Here is a 24,353-nt window from a genome sequence, read left to right as displayed (position 1 = left end):
AATGTGCATATCGCCTCACAGAAGTGCTTTTTGCAGGACCAGGGTAGTTACGCTTCACCAGTTTTTTTTCTTTCAAATATGTTTAACAGTATATTAATGATTTGTTCAAACCATTTCTACGTCTGTAAATTATGGTTTTTACTGACATTTATTTTACATGAATGTCATTGTTTATTGCAAGACAAGTTAATTTAGAAAAATAATAAGAGAAAAGAAATGAAATATTTGTTCGTCTTTTTTTACAGATAAGAATACTGTAAAGTACCGTATCGAGAAGCAATGTCATTAAGAGTAGTCAAATCTTAAACTCTTAATGATACCAATCACTGGTTCTGTCAGCCATTTAAACATCACAAAAGCGGCATCTTCATACAAGTATCCGATTTATATTTCAGTGTGCAGAGTAGCCATAGCTGGGGCTATAACCTGCTTTGCAAGGTTCTATGTAAAAAGCAATGTCGGGTAGATCCCAGGTCTTCCGTTACAGCTATAAAAGAGGCTATTTGCAAAAAGACCACGTCAAGTACTTTTTCTGCATGAGATCTCTACAGTTGAAAAAATTGGGGGGTTTCTGGAAGACAATATTTGTAGAAAGCCAAGACTGACAGTGATAGGGCCCAGTGACTTTTACAGCCAAGGCGGTTAAGAATATTAAATGTTAATTCCTGCCAGTGGCTAGAATTAGTGCAACTGGTCACATAAACAAAGCATTAAAGAGTAGTTTGTCCTCGGTAATATTGGTAGGCTCCAAGGAAAGACAATTCATTTTGGCAAAGTGCTAGCAGAGGGTCACTGGAAAGATCGAAGTCAACAGTGTTTGTTTTTCTCCATTTATTATTTGGTAGAAGTGTATTTGGAACTCATTGCTTGAATAAAGAAACCCTGTCATGATTTATATCCTTATCCTGCTGTCAAGGTTTAAAACAAAACAAACAAATGAAAAAAAACAAGGACACGATAATAACATTGACATTTCTGCTATAAAATACACGCACAGGTTAGTTACATCTCATATTAAGAAAGGAAAATAAGATTGATATATTTTCAATAAACTTCCAGCTGTGAACCTCTGCTTTGCTTGTCTGTTTGTAAAATGTCAACGGTAAATACTTGAGGCTAAAATTTCTTTTTGGGTGGAGCATATGCATGAAGTCTCTCTTAACCAAAAAGGAGACGCCTACGTAGGGTCTGATTTGATTCACAATTTCATCCACAGTACACTTTAAATCTACAGAGCATATAAATTGGATACAGACAAAATATAAATACCGTATTTTACGAACTATAAGGCGCACCTAAAAGCCTTCCATTTTCTTAAAATCTCATGGCGCGCCTTAAAATCCGATGCGCCTTGTGTACGGTCATAAATATGTTTTAATGACATCTGACCATTCTGTTGGCGTCTCCTTGAGCGTAGCTCCATCTAGTGGATGCATTGTAGATTGTGTCTTATAATGCGGTGCGTCCAATGTATAAAAAAATGAAAATAGGCCATTCATTGAAGGTGCGCCTCATAATCCAGTGCGCCTTTTAGTGTGGAAAATACGGTCCCATTATTTTTTATATACGGGAATCTGCAGTATACCTGGAACGGGATTAGAGACGAAAGTGATCGTCTCCGTTTTAAGGGAAGAATGGGATAGAGGACATGTAATTTCTTTTTCTTTTACGGGCTTGTGCTCATCAAAAAAAGTAAATACAGAGCACGACAGCCAAAAACATGACAGGATAGCGGCAGGAAGGAATGTTTTAAACAGTAATTAGTTTTGAAGCACACGGTGAAGAAAACTCGGGCGGGTCAAAGAGGAGGAGCACTCCATTGGCAAGTGAAGACAAACCGCAGTGAGGAACTGACGAGGGTTCGGGGTCCAACTCCGAACACCAGCTTTGGCCTTGCTGTGTGGAGATTGTATTTTCTTTCCGGGCTTCAAAAACATGCTACTTTTACATTACGCTCCCACCAGCCAGAGTTCAAACCTGGCATGAGGTCAACCCAAACCACAATCTTTCCAGGCATTTAAACAGAAAATCTGTGTTTGCTTCATTTACTGTCCTGATTTTACGACCGATCTGCGCTGTCCAAGCAAAAGAAAAGAGCATTGTTCACGCACCCAGAGGCATGATTCACTATTCTTTGGACTCACAGTGGGCAATCTGGGCAAGACGGACTCAGTTCTGTTTTACTGTTGATTCTCATCACTAAGAGCAGCGCAACAACTACACCGAGTCTGTACAGCATCTGTCGTGCTGAGCAGCTCAGGAATCAATTAATATGATCACTAAATGAAAAGCAATCATCACCAGAAGTGTATAATTGGACATGTCTTAGGCTGCTGCCACCCCCTACTGCGCAGTGTGCCAGTTGGACAGTTTTATCGTACCATGATGACAAGGGGTTGAGCGGTTTTGAGGCCCAAATCAAAATGTGTTCTCTTTGTTTGTAAATGCATCCTTCCGTTTTCTATCATACCTGTCCACATTAGGATCACAGTCACACCTTAGCTGGAGGCTATCTTAGCCAGGTTACATTGCAAACTGGTCACTCATCAATCACATGGTAATATACACAAACTTAATCTTTGATTGACCTCATCCTGCTTTTCGAATATAGAAAGCAGAGTACCCAGAGAAAGCCTGCTCAAGCACAGGGAGACCATGACAACATGAAATGTCCTGTTTTCAAGTTTTTTTTACATCAAAAATAAAAAAATAAAAGGTGGAGTAATCAATTTAAGAGCAGCCTTCCAGTCATCTACTCTCAAAGCATGATAGCATATGAAGGAGATTAATTGTCATCGTGTCTGAACAGAAATGCCAAGTCTCTTGAATGGTAGTGCCGTCACGCCCACCCTAAAGCGGTGCCAACGTGTTAACTTGTGTCATTAACGACAGAGCGGTACGACCTGCTGTGAGCATTCATGTGCACTGCCACCCTATTACAGGTGTGAGATGGTGGCGCTAAATGGAGAAAAATTGAGTCCAGTCTGGTGGACAGGATCCTGTCACTAAACAGCAGTTCGGCTGTTTGATCTACAGCACGAGTCACATTGTCCGCCTACTTGCGGAGCTTTAGTACAGCCTAACCTAGTTGTAAAATAAATAAATAAAAAACCCAAACAAAGAAAAACAAAAACACTGTGGAGGAGAGGTTGAAGCATTGGGTTGATGTAATCAGGCGGGCTTGATTCATCTCTGAAGTAGCTTCGCATATTTACCTCTTATTCGGAAGACATCACAAACACATTCAAGGACAAACTAAAGTGTGGACGAAAAATGCGGTGCGCCTTGACGATGACTGAGTGCCTTTCGTAATTTCGGAATGTGATAATCCCAGTAAATATTTGTGTGAAAAACACTTCAAGGCCACAGCATATAAAACAACCAAGCGGAAAAACAAAAACAAAACAAAAACGTAATGGCTGCCTTCTTGTGCCACATCACAAAATATTCTTCACACTGCTGGGTCAACCAGTTCTGTGTATGGTGATGTTCTGCCCCGACATTATGCATTTTAACATGCCTGGGTTGGTTTCTAATTTGAGTCTGTCGTGTTACCAAATAGCATTACCGAATTGATGACCTCACGCCACCCGAATCAATGGACAAGTACAAGGTAATTACTGTCGCACTAGTACAACTGTGAAGAAAAGGACACAATTTACACAAGTCATATCACAGCTCATAAAGAGAACAAGTGCAAGTGCTCACGCTTGAGCCACTCCAACGGACAGTGCGATCCCTTTAGTATAATCAAGTCAGACAAAAAAATAAAATAAAAACAGGGCTAGGTGTGCCTCAAAAGAAGAATAAAAAGCAACCATCGTTCTGGGTAATTAATCAGACGTCACACACCATAACCTTGTTTGCTTATTTTCACCATTCTGTGCATCGCTTTTATTGCAGCGGATCATGCGCCTGTACGAGGTTTAGTGCACGTTTGGGAACACCGAGGTGTAATTCCTCAACAACTCCGGGTAAAGTATGTGTGCACCTGTGCCTCCAGAGAGCAACCTTCCGCTGCACCTGACCTATAATGCATTTTTCCTTCATTAAACGCATCTCCTGCTTTAACACAACTTGGCCGAATGCCCTCTGTATAGAACACACCGCGTCTCCCTGAGGGCTAGTGGAGCAATCACACACAAGGATGGTGGGCTATGACCTCACTTGTAGACCGTCAGAGTACAATGAGGATCCTGGACAAACATTTGCGATCATCAATTGCAATGTCAATCTTGGTGAAACTATAGATCAGTGGTTCTTAACTTTTTTAGAGGTACCGAACCCAACCAGTTAATATGCGCATTCACCCACTGCATGAGTGAAAAATGTACATGTACATATACATATATATATATATATATATTTACAAATTCAAGGTATTTTAAAAAAACGCATTTATTAAAAACAGAAAAAAAGTAAATAAAATTTCAAGAGGTAAGTATACTTTATTTTTATTTTTTTTAATTGAACGACATATGATTTTGACAATTGCACGTTGACTACGAAGTGAACAAAATTTCCCACAGCAGTGATTGGACAAGCAATGTCATGTGATCATCTGCAGCCAGTGATGGCCAAGCAGGCGTGTCATAACTAATTGTGTAAATGTTGAGTCGCGTGTGTCTTACCCCGGGGATTCGATCGAAACTAGGTTAAGAACCACTGTACTAGATGAACAATACTTCTGTTAAATCCTTCTTATATACAATGAGCCAAAAATATTTTGATTTGGCTGTTCAACTTCTAGATTTGTTTTGACTTTTGAGGCTTATTTTCCCCCAAAAACCTGGAAGGGCCCCACTTTTGGAGCGCCCCACTAGAATACAAACGTGCAACATTTGTTTACAAATGGAATGGAACCAATAAATTAAGATTAAGTGCAAGTAAAATGGAAAACAGGGAAGCTGCATAATAAATCTAGAAACACACAAACGTTTTGACAAATCAATTCATCCGTCCCAACTCCCCACCCTCATGTCTGCTAGCACTGCTACTTTCTGTAAGAGCACTTGCCAACATTTAGTGGGTGCTTCAAATTGTCAGATCAGTTCTTTGCCAAGGACCGGCATTTCATCAGTTTCAATTCAAAATACAAAAAAAAGAATAAATGGCGGTGCACGCAAGTAAAAATACATTCTTTTTTTTTTTAAATCGGTTTTTCGCTTGTTCAGGGCTCCAGGGTTTGGGAATTTACCCTGGCTGACTTTGAGTACAAGGTGGACAACACCCCTTACTGGTCGCCAATCACTGGGCACATAAAGAGAAAGATACCCATCCAAGTTTGCATTTTAACCAGAACTGAATGTGAATTAAATCCACACTTTCTGCATGGAAGTCACAATGATTGTATACCAAAGTGACAATAAACTGGGAGTAGCGCTTGTAGCCACCTGCTCACAATGTCCTGAGCATCTGACAGTTCCTGGACTACAAGAGCAACATCCATACTGACCTGACATGGCTCTGTGTGACCCTCTCTTTTCCAATCTCATGAGGGTCACAAAGCCCATTGTGAGGACGTGGACCACATCAAGATGGCAGAAGGCACCGATGATCCCAGGTGAATTATTCCAGGGCACATAAAAGCATTGCAAAGAAGATAGGTATAGTCCGGATTTAAAATATATCGTTTGTGATGCCAGTCCTAGAACTTTTCTGGCACACTTTTTAAAGCTCACATTTGTTTTGAGGTATCAAACAGTTCAACTGATGACCAAAACACAAACAGTATCATTTGTCTCGGAGCTGTGAGAAAACCATTTCGTTACTTGCTACAATAATCTTCACCTGCAGTGGATTCCTCTCGACTTCTTGCAGAGCTCCTCTAATCGATAGCTAACTCAGTTAGGCTCCACAGCCGCTGATGGCAATCTCCAGCCATGAGCCGATAAAGCCGGTGCAGGAAGAAGAGCCCAATAATTGGCTGCAACAAACTCATCAACTTGAGAGACCTTCCTCGCCCCAATCAACTCATTGGGTTAATTGGGATGATAATACACGGAACAGGAATTCTGTGAAAACCTGTAAGAAAACTAGCAGCAAATGTGACACCACTAAAGACCTGATAGAACACCGCTGATAATACTTGCAACAAATTGCAAGTTAAAATGTAGGACAGACGTTCTTTATTCTCCCATAGACCTGGCTCAATGAGTCCTTGCTCTCAGCTACCGAAATGTTTCTCTCAGTGGCACATATCTCCGGGCTTAATTAGAGCTCAATGTATAAAATCACCATTGTGACTAGTGAGTGCAATAAATTGTGGTGCACTCGAGTAAAAATACAGTGGTACCTCAATTTACATTTCTAAACTAGAAAAATGTGTGAATCGAGACACGTTTTCCATATAAATGACCTAATCCGTTCCAAGCCCCCTCCTCCCAATTAAAAAAAAAAATGACAACACAAAAATGCATCAACATATGTAACAGATATGTTACAATTAGATTATTGCACAATAAATGAGAGTTGTGCATAATGTAAGAAACAGAGAATATAGTAAAGAATCAAAATAATGGTCATTTAACTTTTCACTATGTCCTCAACTTTTCACAGGAATGTGGCCACTCCCCTTCTTGCCAAATAAGGTCAACTTTCAGTGGGCAGTAGCTCCCAAACCCTTGTTCCAATTGACTTAAAATTTACACAAGTACAGCATGTTTCATCCATCCATCCGTCTGCAACTGAGCTGGCAAATATTCTCAGCCAAACTTATTTTGGAGTACTATTTCTTACTATAACACTGATGGCTTAATGGGGGCTATTGAGAAAAATTGCTCATGCATTTATGAATGTCTTTCCCGGAAAGGTCAGGAAAGATGATTCTGTAATGACGAAGTATCTCAGAGGAGGTGTGTGTGGGTGTGGGGGGGAGAGGGGGGGGTGGATAGGGCATGTGCAGAACATATGCTTGTGGACTAAAAAACATTTTCTGAGCACCAAGCACTCTTTTACCCTTGCAGGTCACATACTGTGATCAGCATGAGCGTGCGGGTCATTACAGCAATTAGTTTGGAACTGTTTCATCTCTCTTCACATTTGGGCATGTCACAGACGCGAACAAAATTTCAAGCAGCACCAATCACGACAGGTAGGGCAGAAAGGGCAACGTCAAAGAAGAGATTTATGCAGGTTTGGATGCATATTCTCCCTCAAGGTTATTTATAAAATTCTCATGAATTATCACTGTGGCTCAGTGTGGGAAAATAGGACACAACCAATGCAAAACTAATTTGCCGTTCTGCTGCGAATGAACCTTGAGGGCAGACCCGTCAGCAAGGGCTGGCCATAGGGGGCCGTGCTCACCCAACAAGTTGCTTGTGCCCCCTTTCCCACATGAGGCTTGAGTCTCCTAAAAGTATTTTTTTCATATGAATGACCTCCTAACTCCATGCATCCATCCATTTTCTGATCCGCTTTATTCGTCGTGGGGGGTGCTGGAGCCTATCCCAGCCATCTTCGGGCAGTAGGTGGGGGACACCCTGAACCAGTTGCCAGCCAATCGCAAAGCACACAGAGACGAACAACCATCCGTGCTCACAATCACACCTAAGGACAATGTAGAGTGTTCTATCAGCCTGCCATGCATGTTTTTGGAATGTGGGAGGAAACCAGAGTACCCGGAGAAAACCCACGCAGGCCCGGGGAGAACATGCAAACTCCACACAGGAAGACCGGAGCCGGAATCGAACCCACGATCTCTGCACTGTCAGGTTGACACGCTAACACCTCGACCACCGGGCCGCCTAAGAGCCTTCAATTAACCCAAAATAAATTTTGGAGGAACGTGGGACGAAACCGGAGTCGCGGCAAATCCACCACCCAATCAGTGAAAATGCTCATACAATCGTGTCTGCGGCTACAGTATCCTCGGGCACAAAAAGGGGTTAATTTAACCAGCGAAGGCTATGCTTCCCAAGCTAGTGCGTTTCTGCACGTCTCAACATGACTGTGCTATTTCTGGCTTCTTTTTGATTTCGCTATGTTAAGCACTATCTTTTGATGATTTGACTTGGAGCTATCAGAGAGGGCCACACGGTGACTTCTCGATGCGTCTGCTTGCACCTATTACACAGAAACATTGTCACTATTCTATTCACGCGGAGAAACGGAAAGGGGAACAGATTTGAGGTCAGCCAATCTCATCTTATCTAAAAAGCTATTAACACATATACCATCATATGCTGTACTCATCATAATGGAATGAGTTCACAGATTAAACACAATCCTCGGCCGTTCAAGTTCTTCCAGTCGTGTGAGTCTCTTCTCTACCTTCCCAATCTTTCCAGTAACCCCCCCCCCCGACCCCCCCACCTCCCACGCCCCTCGAGGAGGCCACCGTCTGAATACTGATGTGCTCGAGTCAGAACTCCGTTGAAGCGACATAATCCCAAGGCCCCCCGAACGCAAGGACGTTCTCCTTGAACCATAATCGCCCTTACATCTCTTATCAGCCAGGGCCCGGGGTACATGATTAAAAAGTGGCCAGGCATAGTGTCGCTCCATTTGACTGCTCCTGACTGCACTGTCGCATGTCAATCAAGGCAAAGTCAATGCACGTGTGCATTGACTTCTGACCCTCACTGGCCAATTAGAGTAGCATGAGACATATACGGAAAGATAAACTGGATTTGCACTGCATCGTTCAAGTGACGTAATTCTTTTTTTTTTTTTTGAGGGGGGGGTCTCAACTGACACTATTAGGGAATGCATCATGGCAGCGGAAAGATAAACAAAAACATAGAATTGGACCCAAATCAGGCCTCTTCCAAACATCGATCTGATACGGATTTGAAATTCATCAATGCAACCATCTTAAACTCATAAATCAGTTAATACCTTGTCAATGCCAACCTGAAAAAAAAAAACACCACTTGATGGTGTACACGCTTGACCCTGCCCAACAATACAAACACATTAAACGACTAAAGTGAAAGCATAGGCCAAGGGTGTCAACTTAATTTCTTAGTTTCTATTCACAATTACATCTTGACATGTGCAATTATTTATACAATTATGTTCCATACTTGATATATATATATAAAAAAAAATTACTATGACTCTAAAGTCTATCATATGCCATGTACGTACTTTGTATCTTATGACAACTGACTCGACTCAACTGACCATGAAAGAACACTCTCCGTTTCCCATTATTGATTGACTCTTCCATTCGATTTAAGGGCTCATCACCGCAATGACAAACTAGAGGGTAAAGACTGGCTCCTATGGCAACAAGTACCAAGCAGTCAGAAACATCTATAAGAAGTTATTCCGTGCTCACTGACCTACGCTCATCTCCAACGGAATAACTGCAGCTGCAGACCAATGTTGCACTGCAACATTGTCAATGCAATTTGCTTTGACAACGCAAGTTGCATTGCGTTGTCAAAGCAAATTGGTGGCATTTCAAGCCATCTGTGAAATTAGACGTTAATCATAGCCGATTATCCCCCCCTCCCTCACAAAGAGCGAGCTGGGTCCTGCCCACTTGCAAATCCTTTATTGCGTTAATGTGTTATTGATTTGCCGTTGTGAAACGCTAACCTCCCTTGTACCATAATAATGAGTCCAACACTGCGGCAAGGAGATTATTTATCTGTGTCAACAAAGCGCAAAGGGAAATTACACATCTCCGCCATCTTGATGAGTCGCTTTGGCACGCCCTCGTTGGAAATCCCGCCAATGTGCGTGAACGCCTGTTTGACCGCTGTTCGAAAAGGTGTGCCAACTTCAGGCAACAGTATCAGTGCCCCTTTGAGTGCAACATTCAAGACAGATGGGAAGGAGGAAGTAGCCCACTGACGAGATCAAAATATTTGAGTCTGACGCCAACAAAAAAACATGACTGACAAACGCGATAAGGTCGCGTCTGAAGAGAACTGAAAAGAAAAAGAGCATCTTTTCTTGTCCATCTGTTTGTTAGTTAGCAGTTACTTCCTGGTTCATGGAAGACGATCAACAGACGGGCAGTACCATTGTGATTCCCGTTCGTGGACTGTTCAATGGATGCCATCGTAAATGAATTGGTAACATCCACAATGGGCTACATTTGTCGAATTCTTGGGCTGTTTTTAAATTCTTAAAAATTAATTCAATAACCTTTCAATCGCTTTTGTTTGCATGTTCTGGTTGTAGAATTTTTTTACTAGTTGATTTTTCTCAGTGTGATATTTGCATACATGTCTATACGTTTGTCTGTTTCAACCTATTTGTCTCAATTTTGCTGATATATATATATATATATATATATATATATACACTGTATATATTTATTTATATGTATTTTTTTTTTAATACTGCGATATAAATTAAATCTCATTTACTTCCTGTGTCTGCACCTTCTTCCAGATCCTTACAAAAATCGCATTGGTACACATTCATTCATGTCCCATATTGTTAGATGGTGTGTATCCATCCTTTTTTTACCATGCTTGCCCTCATTAAGGTTACGAATGAGTTGGAGCCTATCGCAGGGCAAAAGGATTGTTGCCAGTTCATCGCAAGGCACATACAAAGAACCCTTGGAGCCCTCAGTAAAAATAACGGAGGTTTTTGGGATGTGGAAAGAAGGCGAATTACCCGAGGAATACCGAGGAAATCCAGCTAGCCGTGCTAATCACTGCCTCACAGTATATTGGACAGTTGTGGTGTAGTTGTGCAGTATTTGTGTACCATTCGTTACAGAAAACATGAGTGATCATTTACTCGTAGTTTATTTTGAATGGGATTCAGATTAGACGATACCCCATTTCAGAAGAGCACTGTCCTTAAACAAAACATGAAATAATGAGATGGTTCCTTATCAGTGAACAGCGATATTTTATTCCCTCCCCTCCAAAAAAGGCCATTTTTTACCAGCTCTGTCAGGGTATGATGATTTATGAGAACAAGTGTACAGGTTAATCTCAATAAATTATAACATTGTGGAAAACTCAATTTCGAGACTCGGTGAAACTCATATATTCAATAGATTGACGACAGTGAAATATTGCATCATTCTATTTTTTTGGAACTTTGTTGATTATAGTTTATCGCTCACTATCTCAAAAAATTTAAATACATTAGGGGATAGAAATGGGGAATGTAATTGCGAAAAATAAACCCACGTATAATTGGCACCTATTGAAATGCATGAGGAATTTAAAACCCCAAGATATATCATTTTACCATGAAAAAAAAATATTAGGAGAAAAATGAAAATAAATCCACGGGAAAAAAATGCAAATCAGAGGAGCGGAACTGCAGCGATGCAGGAGTTCTCAGAAACAATTAAAAGTTATTTTCAACAATAGGAATTGACTTTGTGTATTTTACCGTGTTTAATCTGTGGAATACTCAATTGCACGTTTTGAATTGAACTCTGGGAAATAATAAACCTACAATATTTTAATTATCGAGATGCGACAGTATATATTTGTTTTCTTTTTGTAGCCCTATATTTGTCCTTTGAATGTGTCTCAGGCGGCAGAGCCAGTATTTGTTTCATATCAGCCTACTGCATCAAGTCAAAATGCAGCCTTTTTAAAATTTTTTTTTTTTTGCATTGACATCAGGATTGTTCCTTTGCAATTGTCCTCGTCAAAGATGCACACTTACAGATTTGTCACTGCCATGAGTGCCCCATGAAGCAGAATAATGCAGCCACTATATTTACAGCGTCCATCGAACTACTTATTCTTGGCCACAGGTAGGTCAGCAACCATGCAGGTGCTCTATCGATGGCAGCCTGCCTTGCAAAAAGTCTTCATGCCATTTATCACTGTCTCAACAGCTGACAAGGAGCACAGTGGATATGGATCATCTTAGACAGTTAGATGAGAGCCTCCCGAGGAAATTCTGTGCACACACACACACACAACTATTCTGTCATGACATAGAAATGTCTCAAAGGAAGCACGGGTAAAGTCGACATGGGGTTTTCAAAAGCAGGGCTGCAAACCAATCCCAGTGATATTGTGCAACAGTAATGCAAAAAAATAGACTCTCCCCCCACCTCTAAAAAAAAAAAAAAAAAAAAAAAAAAAAAAAAGACCACACCGCGATCCCTTTCCCTACGTCTCATCACTCTCTTTACTGATGAATGAAGAGTTGCTTAGTCTAACAGGCTTGTGGAGAGCTCATGCTGTGGGCCAGCGCTGCCCAAACATTTTGTTATCTTTATTCACCACAGAAATTCCATCACTATTTTAGCTGTTCTAAATAACATTTCAGGCCATGTCAGGTATTTTTACGATATGCCGCAGGCCGTTAAAAAACGGTGGGCTGGCCGCACGTGGGCCCCGGGCCATAGTTTGGACACGACTGCTGTAGGCAGTCACATTTGAAATTCCAGTGAGCAGGGGAAGCAAAGACATTCCACGAAATGAATGGAGCGTTCAGACCAATAAACCGCAATGTGGTCAGTGGACAATGATGCCACCTTGGGCCAGTCTACGGTAATACAGAAACATGTTTCACAACTGAGGAGGTCAACTGTAGAATTTTTCGTAATTTCTCGCAAAGATTCTATGAGGAGGTTATATTGTGAGTATATGTTGCCTCACCGTCTCTGTTCAAATTATCGGTTGCTTGATTGGTTTTAAGACTGCGTCATGGATGCTACTTGTCAGCGATTTATGGTGTTTTGCATCGTTTGCTCAAATTAAGAATGAGACAAAGCCATGTGGTTGTTTTAAATACACTTCGTTTTTTTGTTTTGTTTTTTTTTAGTTTGATTGTAAACTTCAAGTGTGAGTGCCAATAAACAGCTTGAAGCCTCTTTATTTGAAGAACGTTTTTTTGTGAGTTGAGTTTCTTGACCTATCAAGTCAAATCATTTGTACCTCATGGCACCACTGTAATCGGGATTTGTTTTCTCAAACATTCAACTACTTGCACATTTTTGGAGGAACCAATCTTGTGTCCACTGAAAATCTCATTGATTTGCGCTCTTCTATGCTCAGGCCAAAGCCCTGTCTAATATAAAAGCATTACTTAGGAAACATCTATTTGGCCATTAAAAACCCCTTTTAAGGGAGTGCTTATTAAAGACAAAGAATCTATGTTCACAGTTATCTCAAAACTATATTACATTTGAAACCTCTTCTCCCATTTCTATTGCGGTGGACTACTTGCGGGGGTCACCTTAGACTCAGCTCAACAATCAGTTGCTTCTCCACAACGCGAGCTTCAGGTCGCTTGCTAATTAGGAATCATGTCACGTAGTCTGTGGTTTGGCAAAACTTGGTGCTGACCGTACATCTACGGATTTGCGATTGTGAATCATAAGCAACGTCTAAGATTGCCTGCCTCGCCTTTAAAGCTCACCTTTGAAAGGAGATAAAAGAACTTCCTTCAGGTATGATATATGCAATATATGCAGGTACAGTTGGCTTTTTTTCTACTTTGCATCTTCAGCTGCCCTAAAAGCAAGTACCGAATATTCAACCTTGAGTGATTTCTGATTCACTGTCTTTCATACTGTGTATGAACGGGAAATGAAGAGGCATACCCGAGTATCATTAGGATGCCGGGTTTTATCAGGCGAGTCTCATTGTTGGCATAACCTTGGACTGGATGACTCCATTTGCATTAGCACACTAGACATGATAAGTTTGAGCTGCATGCATAAGTTTTTCTTGGGGCCGCGTTAACAGGCTGGCATACTCTTCAGGTCATCCAAATGTTTTTGTTTGTTTGTTTGTTTGTTTGTTTGTTTGTCTTAATCTGGCTGCGGTTATTCAATGCCGGCCTGCCTCTGATTCATTCCTCACCTTTACACGTGCCTTCAGTGCAGCTCCGATTATATATTGAGCACTTACATGTTGAACAATTATTAGTGCAAACTGACTGTCCTCGAGGAGGTTAAAACTGTGTTTTTCAACCCCTGTCCCGCAAGACCTTGTCAGGTGTGCCGCCGGAAAATATCCAATTGGTAAGCCTGTGTGGTCTATCGCGCAGAAAGTAATTGTGTAGTACCCTCTCATACCGCTAGGGAGCAGCAACAGCTAGCCAATTGCCCGATGTTTAGACGAGAGACAAGCGAATTTGTGATGCATGAATGCATCACAAAATATTTATTGACGGTGAAACAATAAATATGAAAAATGAGAAAATAAGTTTTTCTTTGTGTTCATTTGATTCCAATTCAAGCTGTTATAATATGTCATTCTTCAATGCTAAAAACAGTTATAGTAACAATATAACACATTAATTCTTCAAATAGGTGTTTTGTTTTTCTCTCCACATTTTCAGCTAGTGGTGTTCCACGAGATTTTTCCAATGAAAGAAGTGTGTCTTGGCTCAAAAAAGTTTGAAAAACATTGGGTGAAAATATATCGGTCAGCTTACTCGCGGTTCTATTATTGAGTGACGAGGCATCCAAAGCTCCATACAGGTCTGTATGCAGCAGTCCCGCCTGATCAATACACAATAGATGAACGAACAGACAACTTTGTGTCATGCGTCACGGCCATGAACACAGAGACAAACAAAACATATTCAACAAACAGCAGCACAGGTTGATTGGATATAGCAGGACAGATGCAACAGAGCTGTTTGTTGTGCTCACAGACTTCAGTTGCTTGGTTGAATGCAGAGTGTGTGTGCTGCTAATTAACCTGAAGCCAGTCAGTGGAGACCTCACAAAGTAAATGTCACACGAACCCTCCAAGGCTAGGCTTATATGAACAACTATGGCTTGATTTACTTTAGAACAGCAGCCATTTTTTGCAGCTGCAGCAAAAGTTGCCAAGTGTACCAAACAACTCTTTTAGGGTCACCAAACACAATGGCGTGGGGACTTAAGTGTGGAACTTGGTTCGGGTTACCCTGGAAAATATCCTTTCTAACAACGGGAGTGGAATGGGGAGAACACAAAACACACCAGTCTTATAAATAATAAAGCTGACTCTAGGAGTCGCGTGCCAGAATAACATAGTTCTCCGTTTACTGTGTCTTTAGCACGTCGGTGTTGCGGTTCACACGTCTGCCTCGCAGACAAAACGTTCAGGGCTTGAATTTTGAGTTTGCATGCTCTTCCGGTGTTTGCATGTTTCTTGTTTTGTTTTTCAGATATTGGGGCCAATGAATACTAACTCGGACTTGAGTTAAGGTATGGCTCGCTAGTTTAGCATGTAGCATCTACCACAACAACGGCACTAATCTTGGGTTAAGTGACAAAAGCATGGGAGCCACCGTAGCCATGCCAAAAACGCATATACGGTGCAAAAGACGACGTCATCTGGTGGTGTTGCTTTGTAAGGCAACACACAGGAAAAGAACCCCAACTCCCAGACAAGTGTTTGACCTTTCAGCTATGCTGCAGTAACAGAATAAATATCTTTAAAAATAACCCCAAAGGATCATGTATGAAATTAATTAAAGATGAAAATGAAGGGCATAATAGTTTATTTGTTTTGTAAAAGTAAAATGTAATTTCAGTTTTCATTTTTTAATTTTATTTCGTTACATTTTTTTCAATTTTACATTACACAATTTTCATTAACTAAAATAACCTTCAGATGCAACTCAGCTTTTCAAAATGTTTGTCCAACTATAATTGAATGTTTGGTTGTTTTTCCTGTGGTTAACATATTGCAAGACTTAAGAACGTGAAAGATAAAACTAGCAATGTTGAATAGTTAATAAAGAAAGAAGTTGATCAATATTTTATGACGTTTGACCTAGGAGCTAGTTTTGAACAATTGTTTCCAAATGTTGCACCCCATCTTGTGCTGACAATGTTTCACTTACTCACAAAGCATTGGCTTGATGGAGCTGTTGAATCATGGTCTAACTTAGCGACCCAAAGCGTGCACACATCCAATTAAGCTTTGATGAGAATCACAAATCTCTCATCAGCAATCTTATTTGCCACATTACTTTGACCTTTTATTCATCAGTCATATTTCGTAAATGTAGCTCAGACATGATTATCTTAATAGATAACGAGGGAGATATTTTCTCCCATCGCCAATAACATTTCTTTGTAACCTACGGCGACTAACAGTCCTACCACCTGCAGTATCTTTGGAAAAATACCACAACCAAGCACACAAGTAAAAACAGCCACATGGAGACGAGCAGTATCGTAAGACTCCACTCAGAGGGACCCCAAAATTGAATTTACTGCAAATGAAATTGGATAATGTACTAGCAGTTGTGCCATAAATGCCATAAATCTTTACAAGCATCATCTAATACGACACCTGAGTTATGTCACATTTGCCATTTGTTGCTACGCAAAGTTCACAAGGTGCCGTTAGCTATTAAATGTGCAGACATCAATCACAGTTGAATAATAAAATTAGGGAAACTACTGTGAAAACTGGGGCTTAGCTACATAGCAACAAACTTTCATGTAAATCTGGAATGGAGGTATTTTTTGTAGAACTTCTACCTAAAAATCCCCTCGTGAGAAATTATAATGCAAATTTTAAAATATAATGTTTTTTAAAGTTATTTTTAAACCAACATGCATCGGTCTTCATCCTTGCAAGGAGCACAGTAGCACCACCTGCTGGACCCTGTTGGGGCCTGCAAGGAAAAGTTTCCCATGGTCTTGACTTGAATATTTCCATCCAATTTCAACAGCACTTGTCTTGATTAGGATCGCGGATGAGCTGAAGTCAATCAAAGCTAATTTTGGGTGAAAGATAGAGTACACCCTGAGTTGGTTGCCAGTCAATAGACCCCCTCCCAAAAAAAAAAAAAAAAAAAAAAGATTTAGAGCTGTGATTCTCGAGGATGAGGGATGGGCGAGGAAAGTATCTGAATCGGGACGATACGCTTGTAGCGTGTATCAATACTCGTGAAGGTTGCCGACACCAACCACCATTCTTCATGGCAAATTCGCTTTTATTGTTAAATATACTGTACTCTATGTGTAACATACAGCACAGATGAAATTACTTCCCTCTCTCAACCACAGTGCAACCATGTCGTGCATTGAAGACACACAGTTAAAATTTACATAAAAATACTAATATGTTAAATAAAAATAAAACAAAACAAATAGCTACAAAAGACAACCAAGATCACTTGATGCAAAAATATATATTGGAACTATCCAGCGGCAACGTGACAGATTGGCGAATCATCATTTGCATCAGAATGAAATAACTTTGTTCACATTTTTTATTGTGTTAAATTAAATCTTATGACTCAAAAGTTCGAGAGGTATCGGTACTCGGTGGAGTTAGGGGGTATTCAAATTTTGACACTTTTACCGTCGCATCGTTACACCAGAGTGTAGGGTGCCAACGACTGCGATCGCTGTTCATTTACCTTTTATTTGTACTTTTACCGAAAAACACGCCATATTCCAAACAATGAAACACGCAATTTAATCACAATAGCAAATTGTAAATCGAGGGCACTTTAATTGTGCTCTTTCTGCACCCCACGTTGTCCAAACGCCTTACCTGTTTATGCACTCACGGAAACGCAGCAAATCAACTTTAACGTCCAGGATCCCTCGCCACACAATGTCGAACGGCAGAAACCAGGGTGTGTTCTTCCAATCATCTATCCGTCCATCCATCCATTTTCTGAACCGCTTATCATTTTGGATTTATTTTAACGTGACCGGCAACTTTCTTGATTGCATTATTTTGCCGTCAACTCTGCTTGGTCAATCGCCGGAGCGGGGAATTCTTGGCCTGCCGTGAATCGGCTATTTTACTGTGATGACAGTGAATTCATTCTTTTAGCGTGTTGTGGAGGCTGCGGTGTGGCAATTCACCTGGCGTCCAGATTAAATGGCTCCCCAGTCAAACATTGCGGTCAAGCCAGCCTCCACTCACAAAATTGAAGTCAAGTGAGCCGCCACTGCGATTGTCATACAGGTGCTGTGCATTACGGTAGGCCACCTTCAAAATAAAAGCACAACAACTAATGCATGCACGTCAGTGGTTTGGATTTTTAAAGAACGTTATAAAGCCATTTTTTGGCTGTCGAACAACGATAAATTCACTCAGGGAGAATAAAAGCTCTCAGACAAGCGCCAAGAAGCGTTCTCAAGTTGCGATAGAAAATAGTCAATTGCAACAATTTCACCTGATATTTTAAAAAATTATTTAAAAATGAATCTTAGTTATCCTGCAACCCAAAAAGGTTTCCGACACAATAGGGCACCCCGAGTATCCAACCACAGTACTGGCTTTCAGATCTGATGTTCCATTTCAAAATAAAATGCTTCTGAAATCTGACATTCGGACCTGAATTCTGACATGTTGACTTTTTTGCCCATTAAAAAAACTCATTCAGACCAGGTCTGTGGGACACTCGAGCATCCCAGGTATTCAACCAGACTAGCCTCATACAGATCTGATGTTCCATTTAAATAAAAGGCCACTGATTTCTGACATGTTGACCTGAATTCTGACGTGTTGATCATTTGCTACATTTAGAAACCAAGGTCAATATAAACTTTACGCACAACAGAGCTGAGAGCGGAACCTCGAAACTCATCACTGTGCGGCAGATGTGTTCATCAGTGGTCCACCATGGTGCCTCTTGATCATACCAAACAAAGATCGTGATCATTGAAATTCATGTTCAGCAGAAAGTAACATTCACACAAAGTGATACAAAATAAAAAGAATAAACATAGGACTATTGAATAAAAATGTCAACCATATTATGGGCTAATATACAAAAAGGTCCCAGTGATCGCTAAGTAGGGCGGCCCGGTAGTCCAGTGGTTAGCACGTCGGCTTCACAGTGCAGAGGTACCGGGTTCGATTCCAGCTCCGGCCTCCCTGTGTGGAGTTTGCATGTTCTCCCCGGGCTTTTCTCGGGTTTTCTCACCCGGGTTTTCTCCGGGTGCTCCGGTTTCCTCCCACATTCCCAAAACATGCATGGCAGGCTGATTGGACGCTCTAAATTGTTCCTAGGTGTGAGTGTGAGTGCGAATGGTTGTTCGTCTCAGTGTGCCCTGCGATTGGCTGGCAACCGATTCAGGGTGTCCCCCGCCTACTGCCCGAAGACAGCTGGGATAGGCTTCAGCACCCCCCGCGACCCTTGTGAGGATCAAGCGGCTCAGAAGATGAATGAATGAATGAATGAATGATCGCTAAGTAGAATTTTATGAGTCAACTGGGTGAACAAAGCCCTCAAGGGAAAATTCCCATCATAAATCTACTCAGGTGTCCGATCCATCTTATTTTCGTCTCTTTTAGATTCGCAAAGGCATTGAATGGTTGCATAATGAGACGAGGCCCCAGTCAATAAGCCTTGATTTGTGCCTCTTTACTGTTCTTCGTGTTTAACCCATTCAGGGACAGCGGTTAGTATATAGAGTGGACAGCTTCGCATGTTATCAGGTTACAGGGTGCACTAAAGTGTTAAATTGAAAGGGGGGGGGAGCTCAACATTTAGTGCAGAGTTCTCTGTATGCGTTTCCTCCATCGCCGACTGAGTGCAAATGGAAAAAGATGAAGAAAAAGTAGCATGGGAGAATAATTTGAAGCGCTCCACAAGAAACCGTGGGCAGCAGCCATAAGTGTTCCGACACGAAAATAAGAGAGCAAATTGAAATATCAGCAAAACGTTCCTTAAAAGAGCACAGTACATGTGGTGATGCTACATGAATATTGATCATCAATGTATGTGGCCACTGCTGATAAATGTACCAAACAAATAGCTGACCTTGTTGAGTACATGCAAAATATGATCAGGCAAGAGCTTAATGACCTCATAATCAAACACAAACATTTACATAATGTGACACAATGAAGTCTTGCCCGCAAGAGCATTCGAAGGAGCCCGCCGTCCAATTCTAAAAGTTAATCAGCCAAATGATGGAATAATATTTTGACTTAATGCGCATATTAGAAAACAGGTGTTCCACATGTGATCGAAGCAATAATATATCCTCATTCTACTACGAAGAAAGCTCAGAATAATTTCACGTCACAGAATCAATCATGACATGATTCAATGCCAAGTCTCACAAAATTGTCCCTTTAAGTGCTCTTTAATGTACATCACATTGAATATAGTGTAGACATTTTTCCTCATCATGTGTGCATCTTACATTATAAAAAAAGATGAGCTTTAATTACATGGTCACCAGCCCCGATATAGCACAGCGCATTTGCCTTCGTAGCCGCCCCCCTTCCTCATCACACGCTTCAAATAAATCAATCACAGCCTCATGATGATGAAGCCAAAGGGTTCACGCAGAGTGCGGAAGAATCATCGCACATTCTGACCAAATTGACCGCACTGGCGTCTGAAATACGTCAACTTAAATTCCGCTAACAATTAAAAGTGACACCACGCGCTGGGTGTCATTACCTAACGGTATAATTGCCTTAGTCACTTTTAACTTAATTGTGACCAAATCAATGCAAAATTCAGACAAATTTGCTGAAAATTGTGTTTTCCCTTTGTTTTTTTCAATACTGAAATATGACTCAGGTAACTATTCGGCAAACATTGAGCTCATCCATAAAAGAAGACAATGAGTCTGTGCAAAATTAGAACACGAAGGCGTGATCCCAATTTGGGAGAAAACGAGTGAAAAAAAATCAAATGGACCGAGGAGGGTTGTCATGGTGATCACTTCGAGCTTTTTTTTTCGCCCCCATTCAAAAAAATTGATTGTGAATAGCTTATTATCCAGTAAATGAAACACCGGTAAACTGCTATCATTTTGAACACTATTTAAGGGACACTTTTGTCATAGATGTGAGCGAACCTTTCATTGCCAGAATGGAAGTAGATCCTCTGAGGCTGCGGCACATTGCCTCAACTTAAACTGCCAACAGATTAACTTACTACGCTGCAAATTGATTTTGTTGAATGACTATCCGACTGATGAGCCCCAGCCAGAATGCTCACGGCATTTACTCATTTTGGAATCAACGCACAAAGTACTCGAGCTTGCCTCAAAAGCATCTCAGCCAATACAGACACAAGTAAGAGGCAAAATGAACTTTATTCAGTCATTAAAGACCTTTTTTTTTAAGAAGACTGTAAAATGATCCCTCCAATGTTCTTGTTTTTTAGTCATCCAACTGCCTTGGGTCCTAATTAGGCAGCATTCGCGTTTTCCTGTTTTTTTTTTAAAGAAATCGTGTGATAAACAGATACGTTCTGTCCCAATGCATCTAACAGAGGGCAACATGAGCATTGCACACCTCATGTGAAAGCATTCACATCACGTACGGGTTTACATAGCCTTTAAAAGTCACATATTGTTGCTTTAAAAACAGGGCTGGGGAATCCCATCCCAGCCATCCATTTCAAGATTATTTGGAATGATTCCATGAAAATCCATTTATCCATCCATTTTCAATGGCGCTTATCCCCATTAGGGTTGCAGGTGAGCCAGGGCTTATCCCAGCTGACTCTGGGCGAGAAGCGGAGTACAGCCTAGACTGATTGCCAGTCAATCATAAGACGGCAAATGGAAAATGACTCGCAGCTACAGACATTTTAGACTCTTCAATGAATCTTGCATGCATGTGAACGTGGGAGGAAGCCAGAGAATATGGAGAAAACCCCATGCAAGCAGCGGAGCGATCATGCAGATCCCAGAACCACAAAACTGTGATTCAGGCAGCCCAACCAATTGACCAGCACGGTACGCGCACCACTAGTGGTACTCTGGCTCATTCTAGTGGCACTTGAAAGAATCACCCAAGTAGAGTTCTTTTGGATTTCATTTTTTTTGGTGCAATTTTGCTGTATTTCGGCACTGCGTTAATATTACAGTGACTTGTAATATTTTGATGAACACTTAGGTCAACTACACTTCTCTATTTCAATGCTGGTAGTTATGCTGGTTGTTGAAGCACGATTTTTTTTTTAGGTGGTACTCGGTGTAGGAGGTTTGAGAATGACTTCATGATTTCATTCCGCCACCCAATGAGAATCGATAAAAGAAGAGATAAGAAATTGCAAGAGCTGAATTTGTCTCAATTCCTATTCCTGAAATCCATGTCAGGCTTGAAAGATGAGCCACATTAAATGCTCTTGTGAGCCATTCACGGGCCCATGAGCCCTACGTTGGCAACCGCTGAGCTAGCTGGTGGAAAATTTGATTGATTCACAAGGGGGAACCGATAGATGGGATGGATAATTAGGGAGAAGCAAGTAGGACTGAGATGAATGACTCATGTTTAAGGCGTAAAACGGCAGCTAAAGTGGAGTGAATTTGCTTGAATTTTAAAATCAACATGCTGCAGTGCAAAAAAAAAAAAAAGTATCTCACCTGCTTCCTTTTTCCTCGTTCTTATTTTCTCTCCCCTCCACCCCCCCAAAAAAGAATTGTTCCTCCCTTGAGAGATGAGCACATCAAATAAGCCCAAGTGTTGTTCACATGTTCTTCATTCCCATTCAAAAGTGAAAATCCAAATATTCAGAGTCCGTGCGCATCATTCCCCCCCAAGAGGTGCAGTCGGTAGAAAGCAGATGAAGAGTTGACTGTTTGCTCACCATCGCAGTAAAAATCACATCACCACTTGGACTCATTTGAACACGCGCACTGCTCACGCTGCGCATCCCGCATCCCACTGAGGCGCAACAAAAGACCCATCCAAAAAGACATTGAGCCTTTCCCGACCTCCTCACTCCACAATGACCGACACTCCAAACCTCCTTTTACATTTTAAGTAGTTATTTGTGTTCGTCTCTTCTTGAGCGTGTAGTCCCGTCAGCTCGACTGCATCCACTGCAGCCCGTTCGGAGAATGCAGAGCAGACTGAGCTGAAGCGCGGGAGGCGAGAGCGCCTTCCCCTCTTGAACGTGTGCGCGCGGGCACACACACTTACACACACACACACACACGAGTGAGATAACTGGTGCCTTCCTCTCAACACACTTTACCAGGCACGAAAAGCAACAGGACTTGCTAACGTGTATGATCCTGCAACAATCCGCTGATCTATTCTTCTGTGAGTTTGCATTTAACAAGAAAGGCACATAGAATGAAATGATGATGAAAATTAGGCAAGCATGTTTTTGGGAATGTGGGAGAATCCCGGGGTACCCACACACAGCACAGGGAGAACATTTAAACTCTGTCAAGGAAGGCCTCAGCAAAGATTTGAACCCGCAACTTCAGCTGTGAGGCACAAACATCAACAGAATTGGCCTGATGATTTTTTTTCCAAACTGCTCTTTGTTACAAAGAACCAATATAGATGACTGGAAGAAAGCGCAACGTCGTGACGTGTCACTGAGTCATCCTAGTTTATATACTGTAAATCAGACATCAAGCCTACAGCGTAAAGATGAAAAGCACAAAAGAAGAGCCACAGCAACCACATCACAAATGAAACATTAAGGAGGAACAAACAGTCACATTCGTCTTCATTTGTTTCGCTTGTGTTGCACTTTCTTAATCTGCTCTGACATTACTGCCCACTGATTTCAGCTGGCTTCACGTGGCGAAGCACTTTAGTCCAAGACATTCTCAAAGACGAATCTTATAGTTGAAGAAGGCTGATTGACTTATATTTACCATTTCTGTTCATGATTTCCTCAATTCTCCCAACACACTCGTGTTTGAAGTCAACTTCTGTGCAAATCATCCCTTCTAACGTCGGTGTTAACCAACACCCGCCCAGCTCTACCACCTGATTGTCGTACAGTGACACTTGCACCTCGTTAAGTGGTTGGCACAGGCTACTCACAAAGCAGAGCACTTAAAATTTAAGTGCCTCTCGTTTTCGACACGCAATCCATTTCTATTGTCACAGAAAAAAAACTCAGCAGGTGTTGAAAGATCAACCGAAATGTTTTAAAACAGCTGGCAATCAAGGAAAGTCCCATTTTACCTCGCCGCACTTTACCTCGCCGCACACCACCAAACAAGAACGTCACAAAAATCATGAAAAGTGAAACAATGATGATCTCGTCTCAATTTACTCACAACAAATTATATACCTGTTTGACTTGAACAGAAAGCTGACTGACCTATTCTGTTTTATGAAGAGCTTTAGTCAGAACCAGGTCCAGGAATTTAAATCCCATGCCGGAGTTCGGCTGCAGCCACCGGTGCCCCTCCTCAACTGGCTCCCAGGGAGTTTTTGTTTACCTGTCGAGTGAGTAGAAGCACCTATGGCGAAAGCCAAACTGCTTTTTAATTTTCTGGTCCTGGATTTCCCCTTTTGTAACTTCTGTGGAAGCAGATTCGATCATTCTACCAGTGCATCACTGGCATAGATAGATGAAGGTGCACGGGTAATTGATAAATTAATCAGGACTTTTGGACAAATTAAGTGACTGATTATTTTCCTACGACACCCTGGCTGGGAATCACTGGAATAGTATTGCTTGGCGTGTTGAAGCTCCTCCCCACAGTTCAACACAGTTGCTTGGCATTAAGATGCCACCAGATGGCACCAAAGCAATAG

General features: G+C 41.3%; 1 protein-coding gene across 2 annotated transcripts in view; it reads right to left on the bottom strand.

Moving 5' to 3' along the window:
- grik4 (glutamate receptor, ionotropic, kainate 4) overlaps window positions 1-22,696 on the bottom strand; it is a 231,498-nt gene extending 208,802 nt beyond the window's left edge. For both annotated transcript variants that reach the window (XM_052077943.1, XM_052077942.1), the window contains exon 1: window positions 22,208-22,696. The gene's annotated coding sequence lies outside the window, so the exon portion shown is untranslated. The remainder of the gene's footprint in view (window positions 1-22,207) is intronic.
- Between the last annotated feature and the right edge of the window lie 1,657 nt (window positions 22,697-24,353).

Source organism: Hippocampus zosterae, chromosome 10 (assembly GCF_025434085.1).
Source record: "Hippocampus zosterae strain Florida chromosome 10, ASM2543408v3, whole genome shotgun sequence".
NCBI lineage: Eukaryota > Metazoa > Chordata > Actinopteri > Syngnathiformes > Syngnathidae > Hippocampus > Hippocampus zosterae.
This window is presented reverse-complemented; position numbering and strand designations above follow the sequence as displayed.